Here is a 15584-nt window from a genome sequence, read left to right as displayed (position 1 = left end):
TCATGGGCCCCACAGACACTTATGTGCCCTGGAACGGCGCACCGGCTGCACCTGCCCCCATTCACATAATTCGATGGTTATAAGAACTGTTTATTACAAACTTGTTACTGGCCTTTTAGCCCCTTAACTTCAGATTAAACAAATAATAAACTAATTCTCACTGAAATAATGCTAAACCCGTACCGCACCCGTTTTGTAATTTAATAAAATTCATTAGTCTTCATTAGTCCAGTCGCAGCAGAACAGTAGGAAGTTGGACCCCATTTCATTTCATTTTTTCCTTGTGAGGCCATCCGTCCTGCACGACAGACGCGCCTGAAAATCCCAAGGAACTAATTCGGGTAACATCGGTTTCGAATCTAGGTTCACAGGTTATTGAGTCACCGCGGCTCCCAACCTAATTAAGGTCGACCGAGTGTTATTTTAATTGCATGGGTTTAATTTTCTACAATGTAACAATATTTATTACGTGTTCATTTCAAAGGGCAATAATCCACAAGCGATCAGCAAATCCTAAGAGAGGTCATTACAAATGTTTGCTAATTGGCTTGCGTCTCTAATCAGGGCAGAACTGAGATGACGAAATGACCAGCTATCGACTATTTCACTTATATGAGGCCCCCACCACCACCACGCGGCCGACTAGAGGAGGATGAAATTGGGTTTAACGTCTGACTGTTCTTTTCCGACTGTGTGTTCAGACACAATTGAAATGAAATGAAATGAAATGGGGTTTAACGTCCTACTGTTCTGCACCGACTGGACTAATGAAGACGGGGGCATAGTGTGCTATGAGGGAAATTTTGCCCGGGTAGCGGCACTATGGTCTACTCTTATATCGAATTCCAACTGCCAAGGGATCTTTTACGTGCAATTCGTGAGACGCAATTGAGCAATGCGTTTAAGTGCGTGTATGAAAGGCTTATGACGGTGTCAGTAATGCAACTTGGCCGGAAGCTCCTAATAGATCTTGAGGCCCTACCCTATGGATACATTCGACGCTATCTATATTATACACCTTGGTCGGAGGTCCCTCCTAGATCTTGGGGCCCTACCCTATGGATACATTCGACACTGTCTATATTATACACCTTGGTCGGGGGTCCCTCCAAGATCTTGAGGCCCTACCCTATGGATACATTCGACACTGTAGAATCTTTAAAGTTTGAAATAACCATTCATACAATCGCTTTAAAGATTTTATTTATTTTGTAATTGGTGCAGTATTTGATGATTAAATTAACGCAATTAATGATTATTGATGTGAAACCAATGGAGATGTTTCACCAGTTGTAACTCAGAGTAACTCCGTGGTAACTCGGAGTAACTCCGTGGTAACTCGAGTAACCTAAGCTAATTTACATGGCTAACTAAACTGGAGGTCAGCTGTTCGGGATTTTCCGGCGTGGGTCCCTTTTGTCAGTTGTGTAGGACGGAGGGCCTGGCAGTTAGAATTCGATATAAGAATAGGCAATATTGCTCCGGTCCGGGCAAAATTTCCCTCACAGCACACTGTATGGTGTATTAGCACAGGCAGAGCAAAATTGTAGGACGTTAAACCCCATTTCATTCCATTTTGTGGGTATGACGTTGGCCCACTAACCTGGAGATTATCGGGATTTCCGGCGTAGGTTCTTCTTGTCATTCATGTAGGACGGGTGGCCTGGCAAGGGACAACGTATAGTCGTTCCGGATGGGACGAAAACTCGAGGACCCGTGGATACATTGGCGTGCAATGGATCCTTTGGCACAGTGTATGGCGTATGCCCGACTTATTTACCCCAGTTGGAGCAGAACCGTAGGACGTTAAACCCCATTTCATTTTATTTCACATACTAGCGGGGGAGGGTGGTGGTGGCTGAATGGTTAGCGTGTGCGCGCTGTATCATTGAGTCAACTGGCGTGGTTTCGATTCTCCGGTTGTACGTGACAAGGAGTAGAGTCGCCTGTCCAACCTCGTGGGTTTTCTCCGGGTCCTCCGGTTTCCTCCCACTGCTAAAGACCCCTACGCGCAAGCGAATTATTGAAATAAAATTAAACCTTACTTTAGTCCCGAAATGACCTAGTTGTGTCGAGTGGACGTTAAACCCCATCTCTCTCTCTCTCTGTCTCTTTCCCTCTCTCTTTCACATACTAGCGTGGATTAAGATCGTAGAAATTTGATGTTTTAGTAAAAAATGCAAATGGCGCCTCGTTACTTTTAGTGCTAATTACGACATTGTTACGTGTTAATTTGAAATATCAATAACGCAATAAATGTCATTAATACCTCCAGAGTTTATATCAAATGTCCGCTAATATGTTTCCGTTATTAAAGATACATTATGGGAGATTCGATAACGAGTTGGCCGTTCGCACTATAATTTCATTCAAATTGATCCACTATGAACCGAGAACTAAGCGATTGAAATTTCCGCCTAGCCTCGATCATCATTACTAAGTCAGTACGATAAACATCATAGTCTCGATTATCCATTTAATCGTTAAATCGTGAAGGAAAGTTATGCAGTAAATCGGCTCATAATCCACTAAAGATCGCAGGCTAGCGATGCCATCTAGAATTGATTATAGTCTGGATAGGTTAATTAATGTCTAATTAAAAATTTAGATAACCATATGTTAGTCCCGAAATGACCGGGTTTGTGTCGAGTAGACGTTAAACTCTCTAATACAGATCATTTATAACGGTCACCAGACAGACAATCACCCATATTAAACCCTATTCATATGTCATAGCTCCAATTAAATGAAATAAAGAATACGTTCTTACCATATCACTGGACCAATTAACTGACTTCCTGTAGAATACGGATATATCCGATAGACAAAGGATATTATTTCTAGTGGAAAATATCTTCTATCACTTTCTCAATCTGTTTCACAGAGAATTACGAAAGTCATCTAATATCTCTGTAAAAGATGACTGCCTTCAACACGTGCCGTCACAGCACGCGGCGTCAATCATTGGCTGAATGGCGCGTGCATTGTTTATGTAAGACGTTACTGCTTCGTACAGAATGCTGCCTATTAGTCATTTTAATACCCATTTAGACTAAATAGGAAATCATTTCGCGGCCTAGCGAATATTCACTGCTGACCAGTGTGTCAATTTCTATCACACAATAATTACATCTACCATTGTCATGATGTTTTCTTCTCACAATCGCAATTCTTCTAAAGCTCACACATTTGTATTTTGATGTCAAATTGTTAAAAATCCACATCTAAAGCTCACACATTTGTAATTTGATTTCAAATTATTAAAAATCTACTAATTCCACGTTAACGATTTTCTATTCGTATTTTTTAAAACTGGTTAATTTGATGCGCTACGATTTGTTCTTTTGAATTTTATTTTAAGCTCGTTTCTTTGTTTTAACTTCCATTCAAAAATCGATATTACACGGATCCACAAAGGTAACTGCCACAATTTCATATATGTCTCATTTTAAACTCAGCACGCATCTCCATTACAAAGTCCAACAAAATCGACCTAAGTCAGAAGTAATAATTCAACAATATTACGGACGAATTGTAAAACTTGACGCACGCGTAGTGTTATGATACTAGTTATACAAAATAAAATATATCATAAGTTCACATTGTATTGTATTGTCGAGTCGATAATTTATATGATAATAAGTTGGTACGGCATTGGGTTGTTGGGTCCTTAAACTCTCCCCCGTTCCCCAAAATATCATCAGTTATTTTGGCATTGGATTGTTGGGTCCTTAAACTGTTCTCCGAAGTTGGTGTGGCATTGGGTTGTTCCCGAATATATGATAAGTTGGTGTTGTATTGGGTTGTTGGGTCCTTAAACTCTCCTCCGTAGCCCAAGATATTATACGTTGGTGTGGCATTGGATTGTTGGGTCCTTAAATTGTCCTCCGTTTCACCAAAATTCACACACGCACCGCTGATACTATATCGATATATATATGATACGTTGATAATTAAGTTATTTATTTACCTACTGGTCTTCATACGTCATGTATTTAATTAGCGTCTATAATTACGAGTATTAATTACCAGTTACTAATCATTATTATGTATGCATATTACTTCCATATCCTAATTATTCTGACATCACATCCTTTTCAGATTGAATGACAAATGAAATGGGGTTTAGCGTCCTACTGTTCTGCTCAGAATGATCTATTGACGACGGGCATACGCCATACAGTGTGCTGTGAGGGAGATTTTGCCTGGGCAGCGGCACTATGTCCTACTTTGATATCGAATTCCAACTTCCAATGGATCTTTAACGTACAGGGATAGAACACGCGACCTCCGGGCTAGCGAGCCAGCGTCTTAGCCACTTAGCCACCGTGGCTCCGAGATTGTATATATATTATTACTATTTAATTTTAGTTGACCAATGTCCGAATTTAACTGTTTGGGGTTTATCCTTAATGTATACGATTATGTTCCTGCTTTGTCCATATCATCTTCTGTATTTAAACATCTGTTTCTTATGTGCAATTTAACATTTCTGGTCCAATATTATTATTGTATTCTTCTGTAACTTTAGTGACCGGCTCACTCTAGCGATACCTATCTCGCTATTGTGACCGTTAGCCAGTTTTGGACACTTGTTTATTAAAAGTGCAATTTTAATTATTTTTCAGAGTTATCGTCGTTAGTGTTGGAATAAGCTACAACCCCCAGAAAACAGCATTTCGTCACTTCCGTCCATTTGATCTTCTTGCCCGGTATGGTTGTTGATTTCATCTTCGTTTCTATTGATCGTTTCTTTGTTGTTGGTTCTCTGAAGGAAGAATCCAGCACCTGAAAAGAGAAAAGAGAAAAAAAAGAGAGTATATGGTCTTACAATAATCTTTTTAGTCTGGGGGGTTGGATGGCTGAATGGTTAGCGTGCGCGCGCTGTATCATAAAGTCTGTCATTGAGTCGACTGGCGTGGTTTCGAATCCCCGGTTGTACGTGGCAAGGAGTAGGGTCGCCTGTCCAACCTCGTGGGTTTTCTCCGGGTCCTCCAGTTTCCTCCCACTGCTAAAGACCCCTACGCGCAAGCGAATTATGTAAATAAAATCAAACCATATGTTAGTCCCGAAATGACCTAGATTGTGTCGAGTGGACGTTAAACCCCATTTCTCTCTCTCTCTCTCTTTTTAGTCTAAAAGGGCTTCCGGGGGGGAGGGAGGGTCGGGGGATTTGGGCAATGGATAGATAATAAAAGATAAACAGTAAAAGGATAAATAAAGAAATAAAGAAATAAAAAGAATAAAGTTAAATGTCATTCTAAAAGCTTAATCATATATATACTCTTCAAAAAAAGTAGGGGATATTGAAATGAGAGAGAGAGAGAGAGAGAGAGAGAGAGCTTCGATATAAGAGTAGACCATAGTGCCGCTGCCCGGTCAAAATTTCCCTCATAGCACACTGTATGGCGTATGCCCGTCTTCATTAGCCCAGTCGGAGCACAGCAGTAGGACGTTAAACCCCATACATGTTTGTGCGTAAGAGGTAACTACATGTGGCTTCATCTGTGACTGAAACGTAACGGATATTACCTGAAATAACATTAAAGGCAACGGCGGGGTGAATTTATTTTATACTTTGGACAAACCAGTACTGAGGGAGTGACCTCCCTTGTACCATACACCTATCTCCCTTTCATGGGTTCGCTTACAGTGTATTACAGTGTATACACAAGAGCTTGTGTGTTTTTTTGTCCAATCTACAATATTAGACATTGTACTTTGCCAGACCCTTTGTCCTGCACTACCTACAGGGAGAAACCACGCTGCAAAATCCCGGGGAACTTTCTTGACTAACACCGGGATTAGTGCACATATTCATAGTATTGAGAGGAATATGTCCGGTAACCAGACATCACGACATTTTAACCCGACAATACAACATTTTTAAGCGACATTACGACGTTTTTAATGTCGTGGTGTGGGGTGAAAATGTCGTATTGTCGGGTGAAAATGTCGGGTAGTCAGCGGGAAGTCAGGTTGTCGTGGTGTCGGGTTAAAATCACGACATGATACCAATCAGCCACCCTATTCCCCGCTAGAACGTGACAATGAATGGTGTCGCTTGTCCAACCACGCGAGTTCCCCCCCGCTTCGCTAATATAAAAAAAAACCTACGAACAACGAATTATTGAAATACAATTGAACTATAGTTTGTGTCGAGTGGACGTTAAACCCCATTTCCTTTCATTTTTATTACAAAGCAAGAATGGACTGTCTAGACTGGCTTGTATGAAATATATAATAACATTCTTATGAATAATTCTTACGAATAAAGAAATCGGTCTGGAATCCAGCGACACCATGAATATAAGTCAATTAAATTTTGAATTCGACCAATTTGGTTTGATTTAAGATCTACTTTGAAATGTCTATTGAGTATAGCAGGTTTTAAAATAGACATGAATAGAAACATCAACAACGAGGCAGGCTACTGAAGACGTATATAGTAGATGTAATGGGGGTCGGGGGTCGGGGGGTTGGGATGGCCTAGTGTTCTAGAGTGCCGCGATTCGACCTCTAGCTGGCCGGTCACCTCTGACTTGCGGTTGTGGTTTCGATCCCTGGTGTGAGCCTATGTGACTTGGAGATAAGGGCGCCTTTTCAACCTCGTGGGTTTACTCCGGGTACTCCGGTTTCCCCCCACAGGAAAGAATCCCGCGCGTTCGATAAAATAATAGAAAATGAAAAATAAGACCTGTCTGCGATATCACCTTCGGTGGAAGCGGGCGTTAAAACAAAGAACAACAACAACAAGCGAGAGGGGGCTGTATCATTTTTGCCAGATAAATACGGCGACAGCGCCCCTTTACCAGTTAGTTTAAGAACTAGACCCTGACGCAGAGATGGTCACTATGGGTGACGGGCAATACAGTTACCTGTATTGGAATAGCAGACCACCTACGAAGACCTGACACTCATTCGTAGACCCCACGCCACACCAAAAAATTAAAAAATTTATAACACTAAAAATAGGTGTGATTCAAAATATAACGAGGAACGCCCATCCTTTGATCTCCGTGATAAACATGTATAAGCATAATAAAAGATTTGATATGCATGTTAGATATAAATATTAATTATAGGTGTCGGGTGAAGTCAAACAGTGCTACTGGTAGTTAGACGTGACAATTTACTTATTTGTTCTGTTGTATTTCATATTACTTGTAGACTCTTACAACCAGGTGGCATGGATCGTTCAGTTTGATTTCCGTCTGCCCCTCTCCCCCCAACCCCACCTTGTCAGTGGTACAGGATGGAGGATTTGGCAATGATTTAAAGGGTACAGGCATGAGCATTCTTGTAATAAAAGATGTGGGCCTCTGGTGGATATGATGTTGGCTCGCTAATACGGAGGTCCTGTCTTCGACATCTTTGTTAGTCCAGAAAGTTCATGAGATTTTTCGGCGTGGTTGTTAGTGATGCAGGACAGATGGCCCGGTAAGGGAAAACGTATAGTCGTTTGAATGGGACGAAAACCAAGGTCCCGTGTACACGTTGGTGTGCACGTAAGAGGACCCTTGACAGTTGGAATTCAACGTTAAACCTCGTTTCGTTTCATTTCATTTCTTTTCACTTAGATTGTCTAGGTGCAATTATTGTCTACTACCTGTAGGGGCCGCAGTAGGGAACACGGCCAGGTATCGGATCCTTGTCTGGGTCTGGGTGCTCAGCCGATTTGTTTTCTATCTACTCTCTTATTCGTTTTTCGTTCTGTTTAAAACCATTATTTACAACCATCTTGTTCTTGCCGAATTCTTGGCATCTATTGGAGGCCTCACACGGGGCTGCCTGCGAGCGTCATCCATTGTTAACACACGTTCTTGCCGGAATTACACCCAGTCTTGTCGAAATCTAAGCCTCATTCAGACTCCTAGTGTCAGCCATTGTTAACACCTGTTCTTGCTGACATCTAGGCAACTTTTTGGGATCTAGGCAACTTTTTGGGGCCCCACACAGACTCATAATGTCAGCCATTGTTTTACACCCCTTTGCCAAAAAATAAGCATCTATTGCTAAGCACAGGCTTAGCTTGCTTTTAGCGTCTGCTATATTGTCAACAGCCCTTCTTGCTGAAATCTAAGCAAATACTGGGCCCCATGCAAACCCACCTTGTTTACGACCCTTCTTGTCAACCGTTCTTGCTAAAATCTAAGCATGTCACTAGGCCGAACTTACTCCCCCCAAAAATACCAGGCCCCGAGTTCACAAAGCATTCTCAGATTTAAGTTAAGAATTTGCTCAAAATTGTTCGCCTTATTTTAACTAAAATATAACCAGTAAAAAAACGTTTAACGTATCAAATACGTCAATAATGCCTAGTTTTGTGTCTCTGGATCTAAGGTATTTCTCATAAACAGTGATTGAAGGTTAAGTAAATTATTAAGCCTGACAATGCTTTGTGACCTCTGGGCCAGGTCATTTGGCCTCAGTGAAGGAGTAGGTCTAGTCAGGTAGAACCTGGTTCAGTAGGTCTAGTCAGGTAGAACCTAGTTCAGTAGGGTTCGCGACAACTAAGTCCTGTTTGCATCCCATTATTTGAATTAAACAACACTTTTGAAATAAGTTATTTTTAAACAGTTCTAGATATAAATCAGTTCCTTTCGAGTATTATAGGCGGGGTGGGAGTGGGGTGGATGGTCGAATGGTTAATGCGTGCGCGCTGATTCATAAGGTCTGTCATTGAGTCTACTGGCGTGGTTTCGATTCACCGGTGTGTACGTGACCAGAAGTAGTGTCGCCTGCCCAACCTCGCTGGTTTTCTCCGGTTCCCCGGTTACCTCCCACTGCTAAAAACCCTACCGGCAAGCGAATTATTGAAATAAAATTAAACCATATGTTAGTCCCAAAATTACCTAGTTTGTGTGGAGTGGACGTTACTCTCTCTCTCTCTCTCTCTCTCTCTCTCGATTATTTTATGCGGGAATTATGTCTGGATATCAGAGACTTGGCCGTCCACAATTAGTTTTATGGGTATTTATGCAGAGCGTGCTATGTACATGTTGACTACAGTACAGTTATGTCATATATCCGATTATGATTTATCGGCCGTTTTAAAATCAACTTTATTTATTTATTTACATGTTTGTTTGTGGTAGTAAATTTGATTTATGCAATCGTTATTCGTTGCTATGCAATGCAATAAAATGTATATTTCATATAATCATTCCATATAATCATTTCATATAATCATTCCATATAATCATTTCATATCATCATTCCATATAATCATTTCATATCATCATTCATATAATCATTTCATATCATCATTCATATTATCATACCTTACATAAACATACATTATGCAAGCGCTAAATTTGCCTATTCCAGGTCTTTCTTTAGTCTATCATCTAAATTGTTAATAAGACATTAATTAACTTATCCAGAACATAATTAACTCTCGATGCCACCGTTAGCTTGCGATATTTTTGGATTTAAATACATTTTGTGATGGATGATTTAACGTCAAATTGGATAATCGAGACTTTGGTTGTTTTTTTTTTGATCCTACCGACTTTAGTAACGATAATCGAGGCTAGGCCTAAAATTCAAAAAGGTAATATCTCGGTTCAGAGTGGAGCAATTTGGCTGAAATTTTAGCATGTTCTATTTACTTTATCTATGTTTAACTATTATAGCGAGAACTGTCAGCTCTTTATCTAGTCTCCCATAATGCCCCTTTAATTCAAACATTTCATATAGTCCTACCATACTTTCATGGAGGGTGGTTGGATGACCGAATGGTTAGCACGTGCACGCTGTATCATAACGTCTGTCATTGAGTCAACTGGCGTGGTTTCGATTCCCCGGTTGTACGTGACAAGGAGTAGGGTCCTCCGATTTCCTCCCACTGCTAAAGACCGCTAAGCGCAAGCGAATTATGGAAATAAAATTGAACCACATGTTAGTCCAGAAATTACCTAGTTTTTGTCGAGTGGACGTTAAACCCCGTTTTTTACTCTCTCTACTTTCATGGAATCAACAATTAAAAATACAACAATAATTTGTTTGAGAAATAGTAAAAATATGTTTGTACTGAAATTTCGATTGACGTAATTATTTTCCCATCGTTATACTCATATTGACAAAAGGTTATAAGGTAATAGTTTGGCCCAGTAAAGGTCATTAATTATCAATATATTGTCTATCTGTGGTTAAAGTTGACCAGTTAAAGATTCTGATTTCTTGAGTGGTTGATAACCGTTGGCTCTCTGGTTTCTCTTGTTGGTTTTAAGACTTGCAGGGCGGAGATGGGAATTATCTGTGAGTGTAGGGCTGTTCAACCAGAAACTGGTTTAATATACTTTGTTGGTGTTTTGTTAGTTCAATGCATTAAATGGGGTTTAACGTCCTACTGTTCTGCTCTACTGGGCTAATAACAGTGTGTTATGAGGGAAATTGTGCCCGGGAAGTGGCATTATGGCCTACTCTTATATCGAATTCCAACTGCCAAGGGATCTTTTAAGTGCACGCTAATGGATGCACGGTACCACGGTTTTTGGTAATCGTCTAGCCCAAACGGTCTGTCGCCCGTACCTACGTATCAACCCAGGCCCTTACGCCACTGTCCGTGACACATTGACATTCGTATAAAAACGATGTGTTGTCAAGTCCCCCCCTACACCTCTCCTGACATCGCTACTGCCAAAATCTGATTAAAATACAGATCTATATTTCGTTTCGTTTTTTTATACTTTCAATTTAATGGCCTCAACTACATGAAGATCTGTCCGGTTGTAGCGATAGGTCGCGTCAGAGGTTAGCCGTTTTAACTATTAAAACGATGTGTTGTCAAGTTCCTCCTACCCCCTCCCTGACATCGCTATTGCCACCGACTTGACTGTTAAAACGACGTGTTCTCAAGCCCTCCTAGCCCCCTTGCCAACTTGACTGTTAAAACGGTGTGTTCTCAAGCCCTCCTACCCCCCTCCCTGGTATCGTTGATGTTACCAACTTGACTATAATCATTTAAAGTTTACTTCTATAGAAGAAGAAACTTTATTGCATAAAACAACCTTACAAGGTTATTAGCACGATGCGGTCCCAAGTCCTCGCATCCCCCTCCCTGACATCGCTACTGCCACCGACTTGAGTGTAAGACCGATGTTTTCTCAAGCCCTCTAACCCCCCTCCCTGATATCGTTGATGTTACCAACTTGACTATTAAAACGATGTTTTGTCAAGCCCTCGCTAACCCCCTCCCTGACATTGCGCTACTGCCACCGACTTGAGTGTAAGAACGATGTAAAATGCCAGCTACTAGAATCGAGATAACCTTTGACCTTCAGTTAGTGCTGTTTGATTAGACTTTATCAGGGGTAGATAAATCTATGTTTATTTATTTATTGTCGGTGATTACAATAATCTCAACCTCGAGGCCACCAAGGCAATATATAGTACTTATCTCATGTTGCTTTACGTCAAGAGAGAGAGAGAGAGAGAGAGAAAGAGAGAAAGAGAGGGCGAGGATGGTGAGAGAGAGAAAGAGAGAGAGGGGGAGATGTGAAAAACAACGGTCCCGTGTAAACGTTTCGTGCACGTAAAAGAACCCCTGACAGTTGAAATTAGATGAACTGTATGCGGAAACGCCACTGTCCGAACAAAATTCCTCCCATGCACGTTACATGGCGTATCTCCGTGTTCATTATCCCGGTTGGTGCTGAAAAGCAAGACGCTTAAGAGAGAGAGAGAGAGAAAGAGAGGGTGAGGATGGTGAGAGAGAGAAAGAGAGAGAGGGGGGGATGTGAAAAACCACGGTCCCGTGTAAACGTTTCGTGCACGTAAAAGAACCCTTGACAGTTGAAATTAAATGAACTGTATGCGGAAACGCCACTGTCCGAACAAAATTCCTCCCATGCACGTTACATGGCGTATCTCCGTGTTCATTATCCCGGTTGGTGCTGAAAAGCAAGACGCTTAACTCCATGTCATTTCAGTTTCCCCTTGTCGGTGGTGCAGGACTGAGGGCCTAGTCTTTCGGATGGAACAAAAAAATCGAGGTGCCTTGTACACATTGGCGTGTACGTAAAAGAAGCCTTGTTATCAAACTACGAGTAGAACGTAGCACCGCTGTCCGGGCAAAACATCGATCATATCACACTAATGTTTCGTTCTTTCTTTGTTTTTTACGACGTTGTTTCCCCATGTCAGTGGTGCAGGACGGAGGGCCTGATAAGGACAGCTGCCTAGTCGTTTGGAAGTCGTAGTTGTGTAGTGGAGAGGTCCTGACCAGGGACAACGTATAGTCTTTTGGATGGGACGAAAAAACGAGGCCCTGTGTACAGATTGACGTGCTAATAATAAAAGATCCCTCAGCAGTTTGAATTCGATATGAGAGTAGGCCATAGTATCGCTGTCATGGCTAAAACTCCCTCATAACCCACTGTATTGCCAAAGCGCATCTTCATTAGCCTCAGTCGGTGCACAACGCTAAGACGTTAAACACCATTTCATTTCATTTTCATTTGAAAAAAATATATGTAAGGATTTTATACAACAAAGTTTCTTCTTCTGTAGGGGGGTTGGATGGCTAAATAGTTAGCACGTGCGCGGTGTATCGTGAAGTCTGTCATTGAGTCAACTGGCGTGGTTTCGATTCCCCGGTTGTACGTGACACGGAGTAGGGTCGCCTGTTCAACCTCGTGGGTTTTCCCCGGGTCCTCCGGTTTCCTCCCACTGCTAAAAGACCCTTACGCGCACAGCGAATTATTGAAATAAAATTAAACCATATGTTAATCCCGAAATGACCTAGTTTGTGTCGAGTGGACGTTAAACCCCATTTCTCTCTCTCTTCTTCTATAAGTCTCGTTGAAAACATTCTTTCAGTCATTTTTTGGGTCTTTCAAGTGAAAGTTGAAGACAATCTTTTATCATTTTTTTGGTGTTCCAGGTGAAAGTTTTATCTCTCTAACAGATATTCTGCACTTAAACACTGTTTGCAGCTGCACCTAGAATGTTTTTGAAGTGTTGTATATTGTATAAACCGTGACTACAACCTGTTAATCAACCAGTTGACAGATTTTATGGTGTTTTGTTTAAATCTATTGTTCTAGTTTGTCTTGTATCACCGGTCGTTGGCGTGGTTTAACCCTAACTCATCAATTAACGCGAGTATATCATAAACATATAATTATATACATACACCCGTCTAACTTACGTCCATACGAAACTTACGCTGTTTGTCTACGATTAGCGGAGTAGCCACGAAGCTAATTGGCCGATATTTTGATTCCCATTTTGTTGATTTGAGTCGAAAACACTAACATGATATATAAGTATACTTCTGGAATTTCAAGAAGTATTTTTTTCGTATCCATTTTCATATGTAATGCATTTGAAAAAGTTTATTCAGTGTTTAGTCATTTCGGGACTAACATATGGTTCAATTTTATGTCAATAATTCGCTTGCGCGTAGGGGTCTTTAGCAGTGGGAGGAAAACGGAGAACCCGGATTAAAGCCACGAGGTGGGACAGGCGACCCTGGTTGTCACGTACCAGTTACAACCAGGGAATCGAAACCACGCCAGTTGAATCAATGACAGACCTTATGATACAACGGACAAGCGCTAACCATTCGCCCCCCTTGTATTTATTAAACGGATTAGAACCGCATAATTTATCAATACGTTATACATGTATATTACTATATTACCCTAAAATAGAGTAAAGATGAGGTGTACACAGGGAAGAATAATGAATATTTTTAATGAAATCTAAATTAACACCCTCAGCAAAAAAAATGTTCATACATGGGTAGGGTAACTACAACTTTTGAAGGGGGCCCCGAATTTGAACACCAAGATTTGTAAAATAACACCCACCCCCTAATATTACGTCTTTAATAGGGGTTAACGTCCTTTATCAACGAGTAGTGTTGTATCACAGTCAAATGTTTCCATAGAAACTTGCCGAAGAGCCAGCCATGAATGAAAGGCAATATCTGTAAATATATTTCTATATATTTATGTCTGTTAATGGAGAATTTCTATGGGTTTATTTCTGTTAACTGAAAATTTCTGTACATTTATTTCTATTAATTGAGAATTTCTATAGATCCTTGAAAATTTCTACAGATTTAGTTATGTTAATTGAGAATTTCTACAGATTTATTTTTGTTATTTGAGAATTTCTATAGACTTATGTCAATTGAGAATTTCTAAAGATTTATTTCTGTTATTTGAGAATTTCTATAGATTTCTGTTAATTGAGAATATTTTTTTTATAGATTTATTTCTATTAACTGAAAATTTCTATAGATTTTTGAGAATTTCTGAATATTTATTTATGTTAATTGAGAATTTCTAAATATTTATTTATGTTAATTTGAGAATTTCTTGAAAATTTCTATAGATTTTTGAAAATTTCTGAATATTTATTTATGTTAATTGAGAATTTATAAATATTTATTTATGTTAATTTGAGAATTTCTAAAGATTTATTTTTGTTAATTGAGAATTTATAAAGATTTATTTTTGTTATTTGAGAATTTCTATAGATTTCTGTTAATTGAGAATTTCTATAGGCTTATCTCTGTTAATTAATAATTTGTATGGTCTTATTTCTGTTAATTGAGAATTTGTATAGACTTATGTGCTAACTGATAATTTGTATATATTTATTTCTTACAATCGAGACTGTCTGAAAATATCATTTCAAATATTTACAACTTTCATTAGCAGATTGACTGACAGTGATTAGAGTATATCTAAATTAATATGTTTTTATGACCGGTTGAACTGTTGAAGGCATTTGTCAAAACAAGTTGAGGTATAACTGATGTTTTGTTCAGCAGTTGACAGTTTTAAACAATAAACCCAATCAGTGGATAATAAGGTGATGAAAAATAAAATCAAATGGGGTTTAACGTCCCGACTTTCTCCACCAACTAGACTAATAGAGTGCGCTATATGTGGTAGATTTTGTCTGATAGCATGAAATGAAATGGGGTTTAGCGCCCTACTGTTCTGCTCCGACTTGGCTAATGAAGACGGGAATACGCCATACAGTGTGCGATGGGGGAATTTTGCCCGGGTAACGGCACTATGGCCTGCTCTTATATCGAATATATACACGGGACCTCGGTTTTTCATCCCATCCGAACGATTAGACAACTGTCCTTGTCAGGTCCTCCGTCCAGCACCACTGACAAGAGGAAACTACGTCGGAAAATCTGGATGAACTTTCTCGGCCAATGCAAGGATTGAGCCAGCGTCTTACCAACTCAGCCATTGTGGCTCCCTCTCATAGCGGTGCTACAACCTTTCGAATTCCAACTTGAGGTGGCCTTATCATATAGAACTAACCCGGGCTGTAAAGATAAAACACAAAAAAGCGACATCGCTTATTTTAATACGACGTCGTCCATCAAAACAGCGAAGTGGTTGGAATAGAACATCATAGTCATTTAGTACACGTGAGGTTCACGTGAGACCGTTTGTTTTCGTTTTTGATTTGGTTCTCACGACATTCCAGGAGCAGGTCTGTGGAATTTCAAAGCCGGTGTTCCACCTCGTGTCGTCTTTATTGTTTATAAATTTACCAGAAGTGTAATTAATCATAGCGTGAATCACAACAATAGGTGCACA

This window comes from Patella vulgata, chromosome 4 (genome assembly GCF_932274485.2).
Source record: "Patella vulgata chromosome 4, xgPatVulg1.2, whole genome shotgun sequence".
Taxonomy (NCBI): Eukaryota; Metazoa; Mollusca; class Gastropoda; family Patellidae; genus Patella; species Patella vulgata.
Note: the sequence above shows the minus strand (reverse complement) of the source record.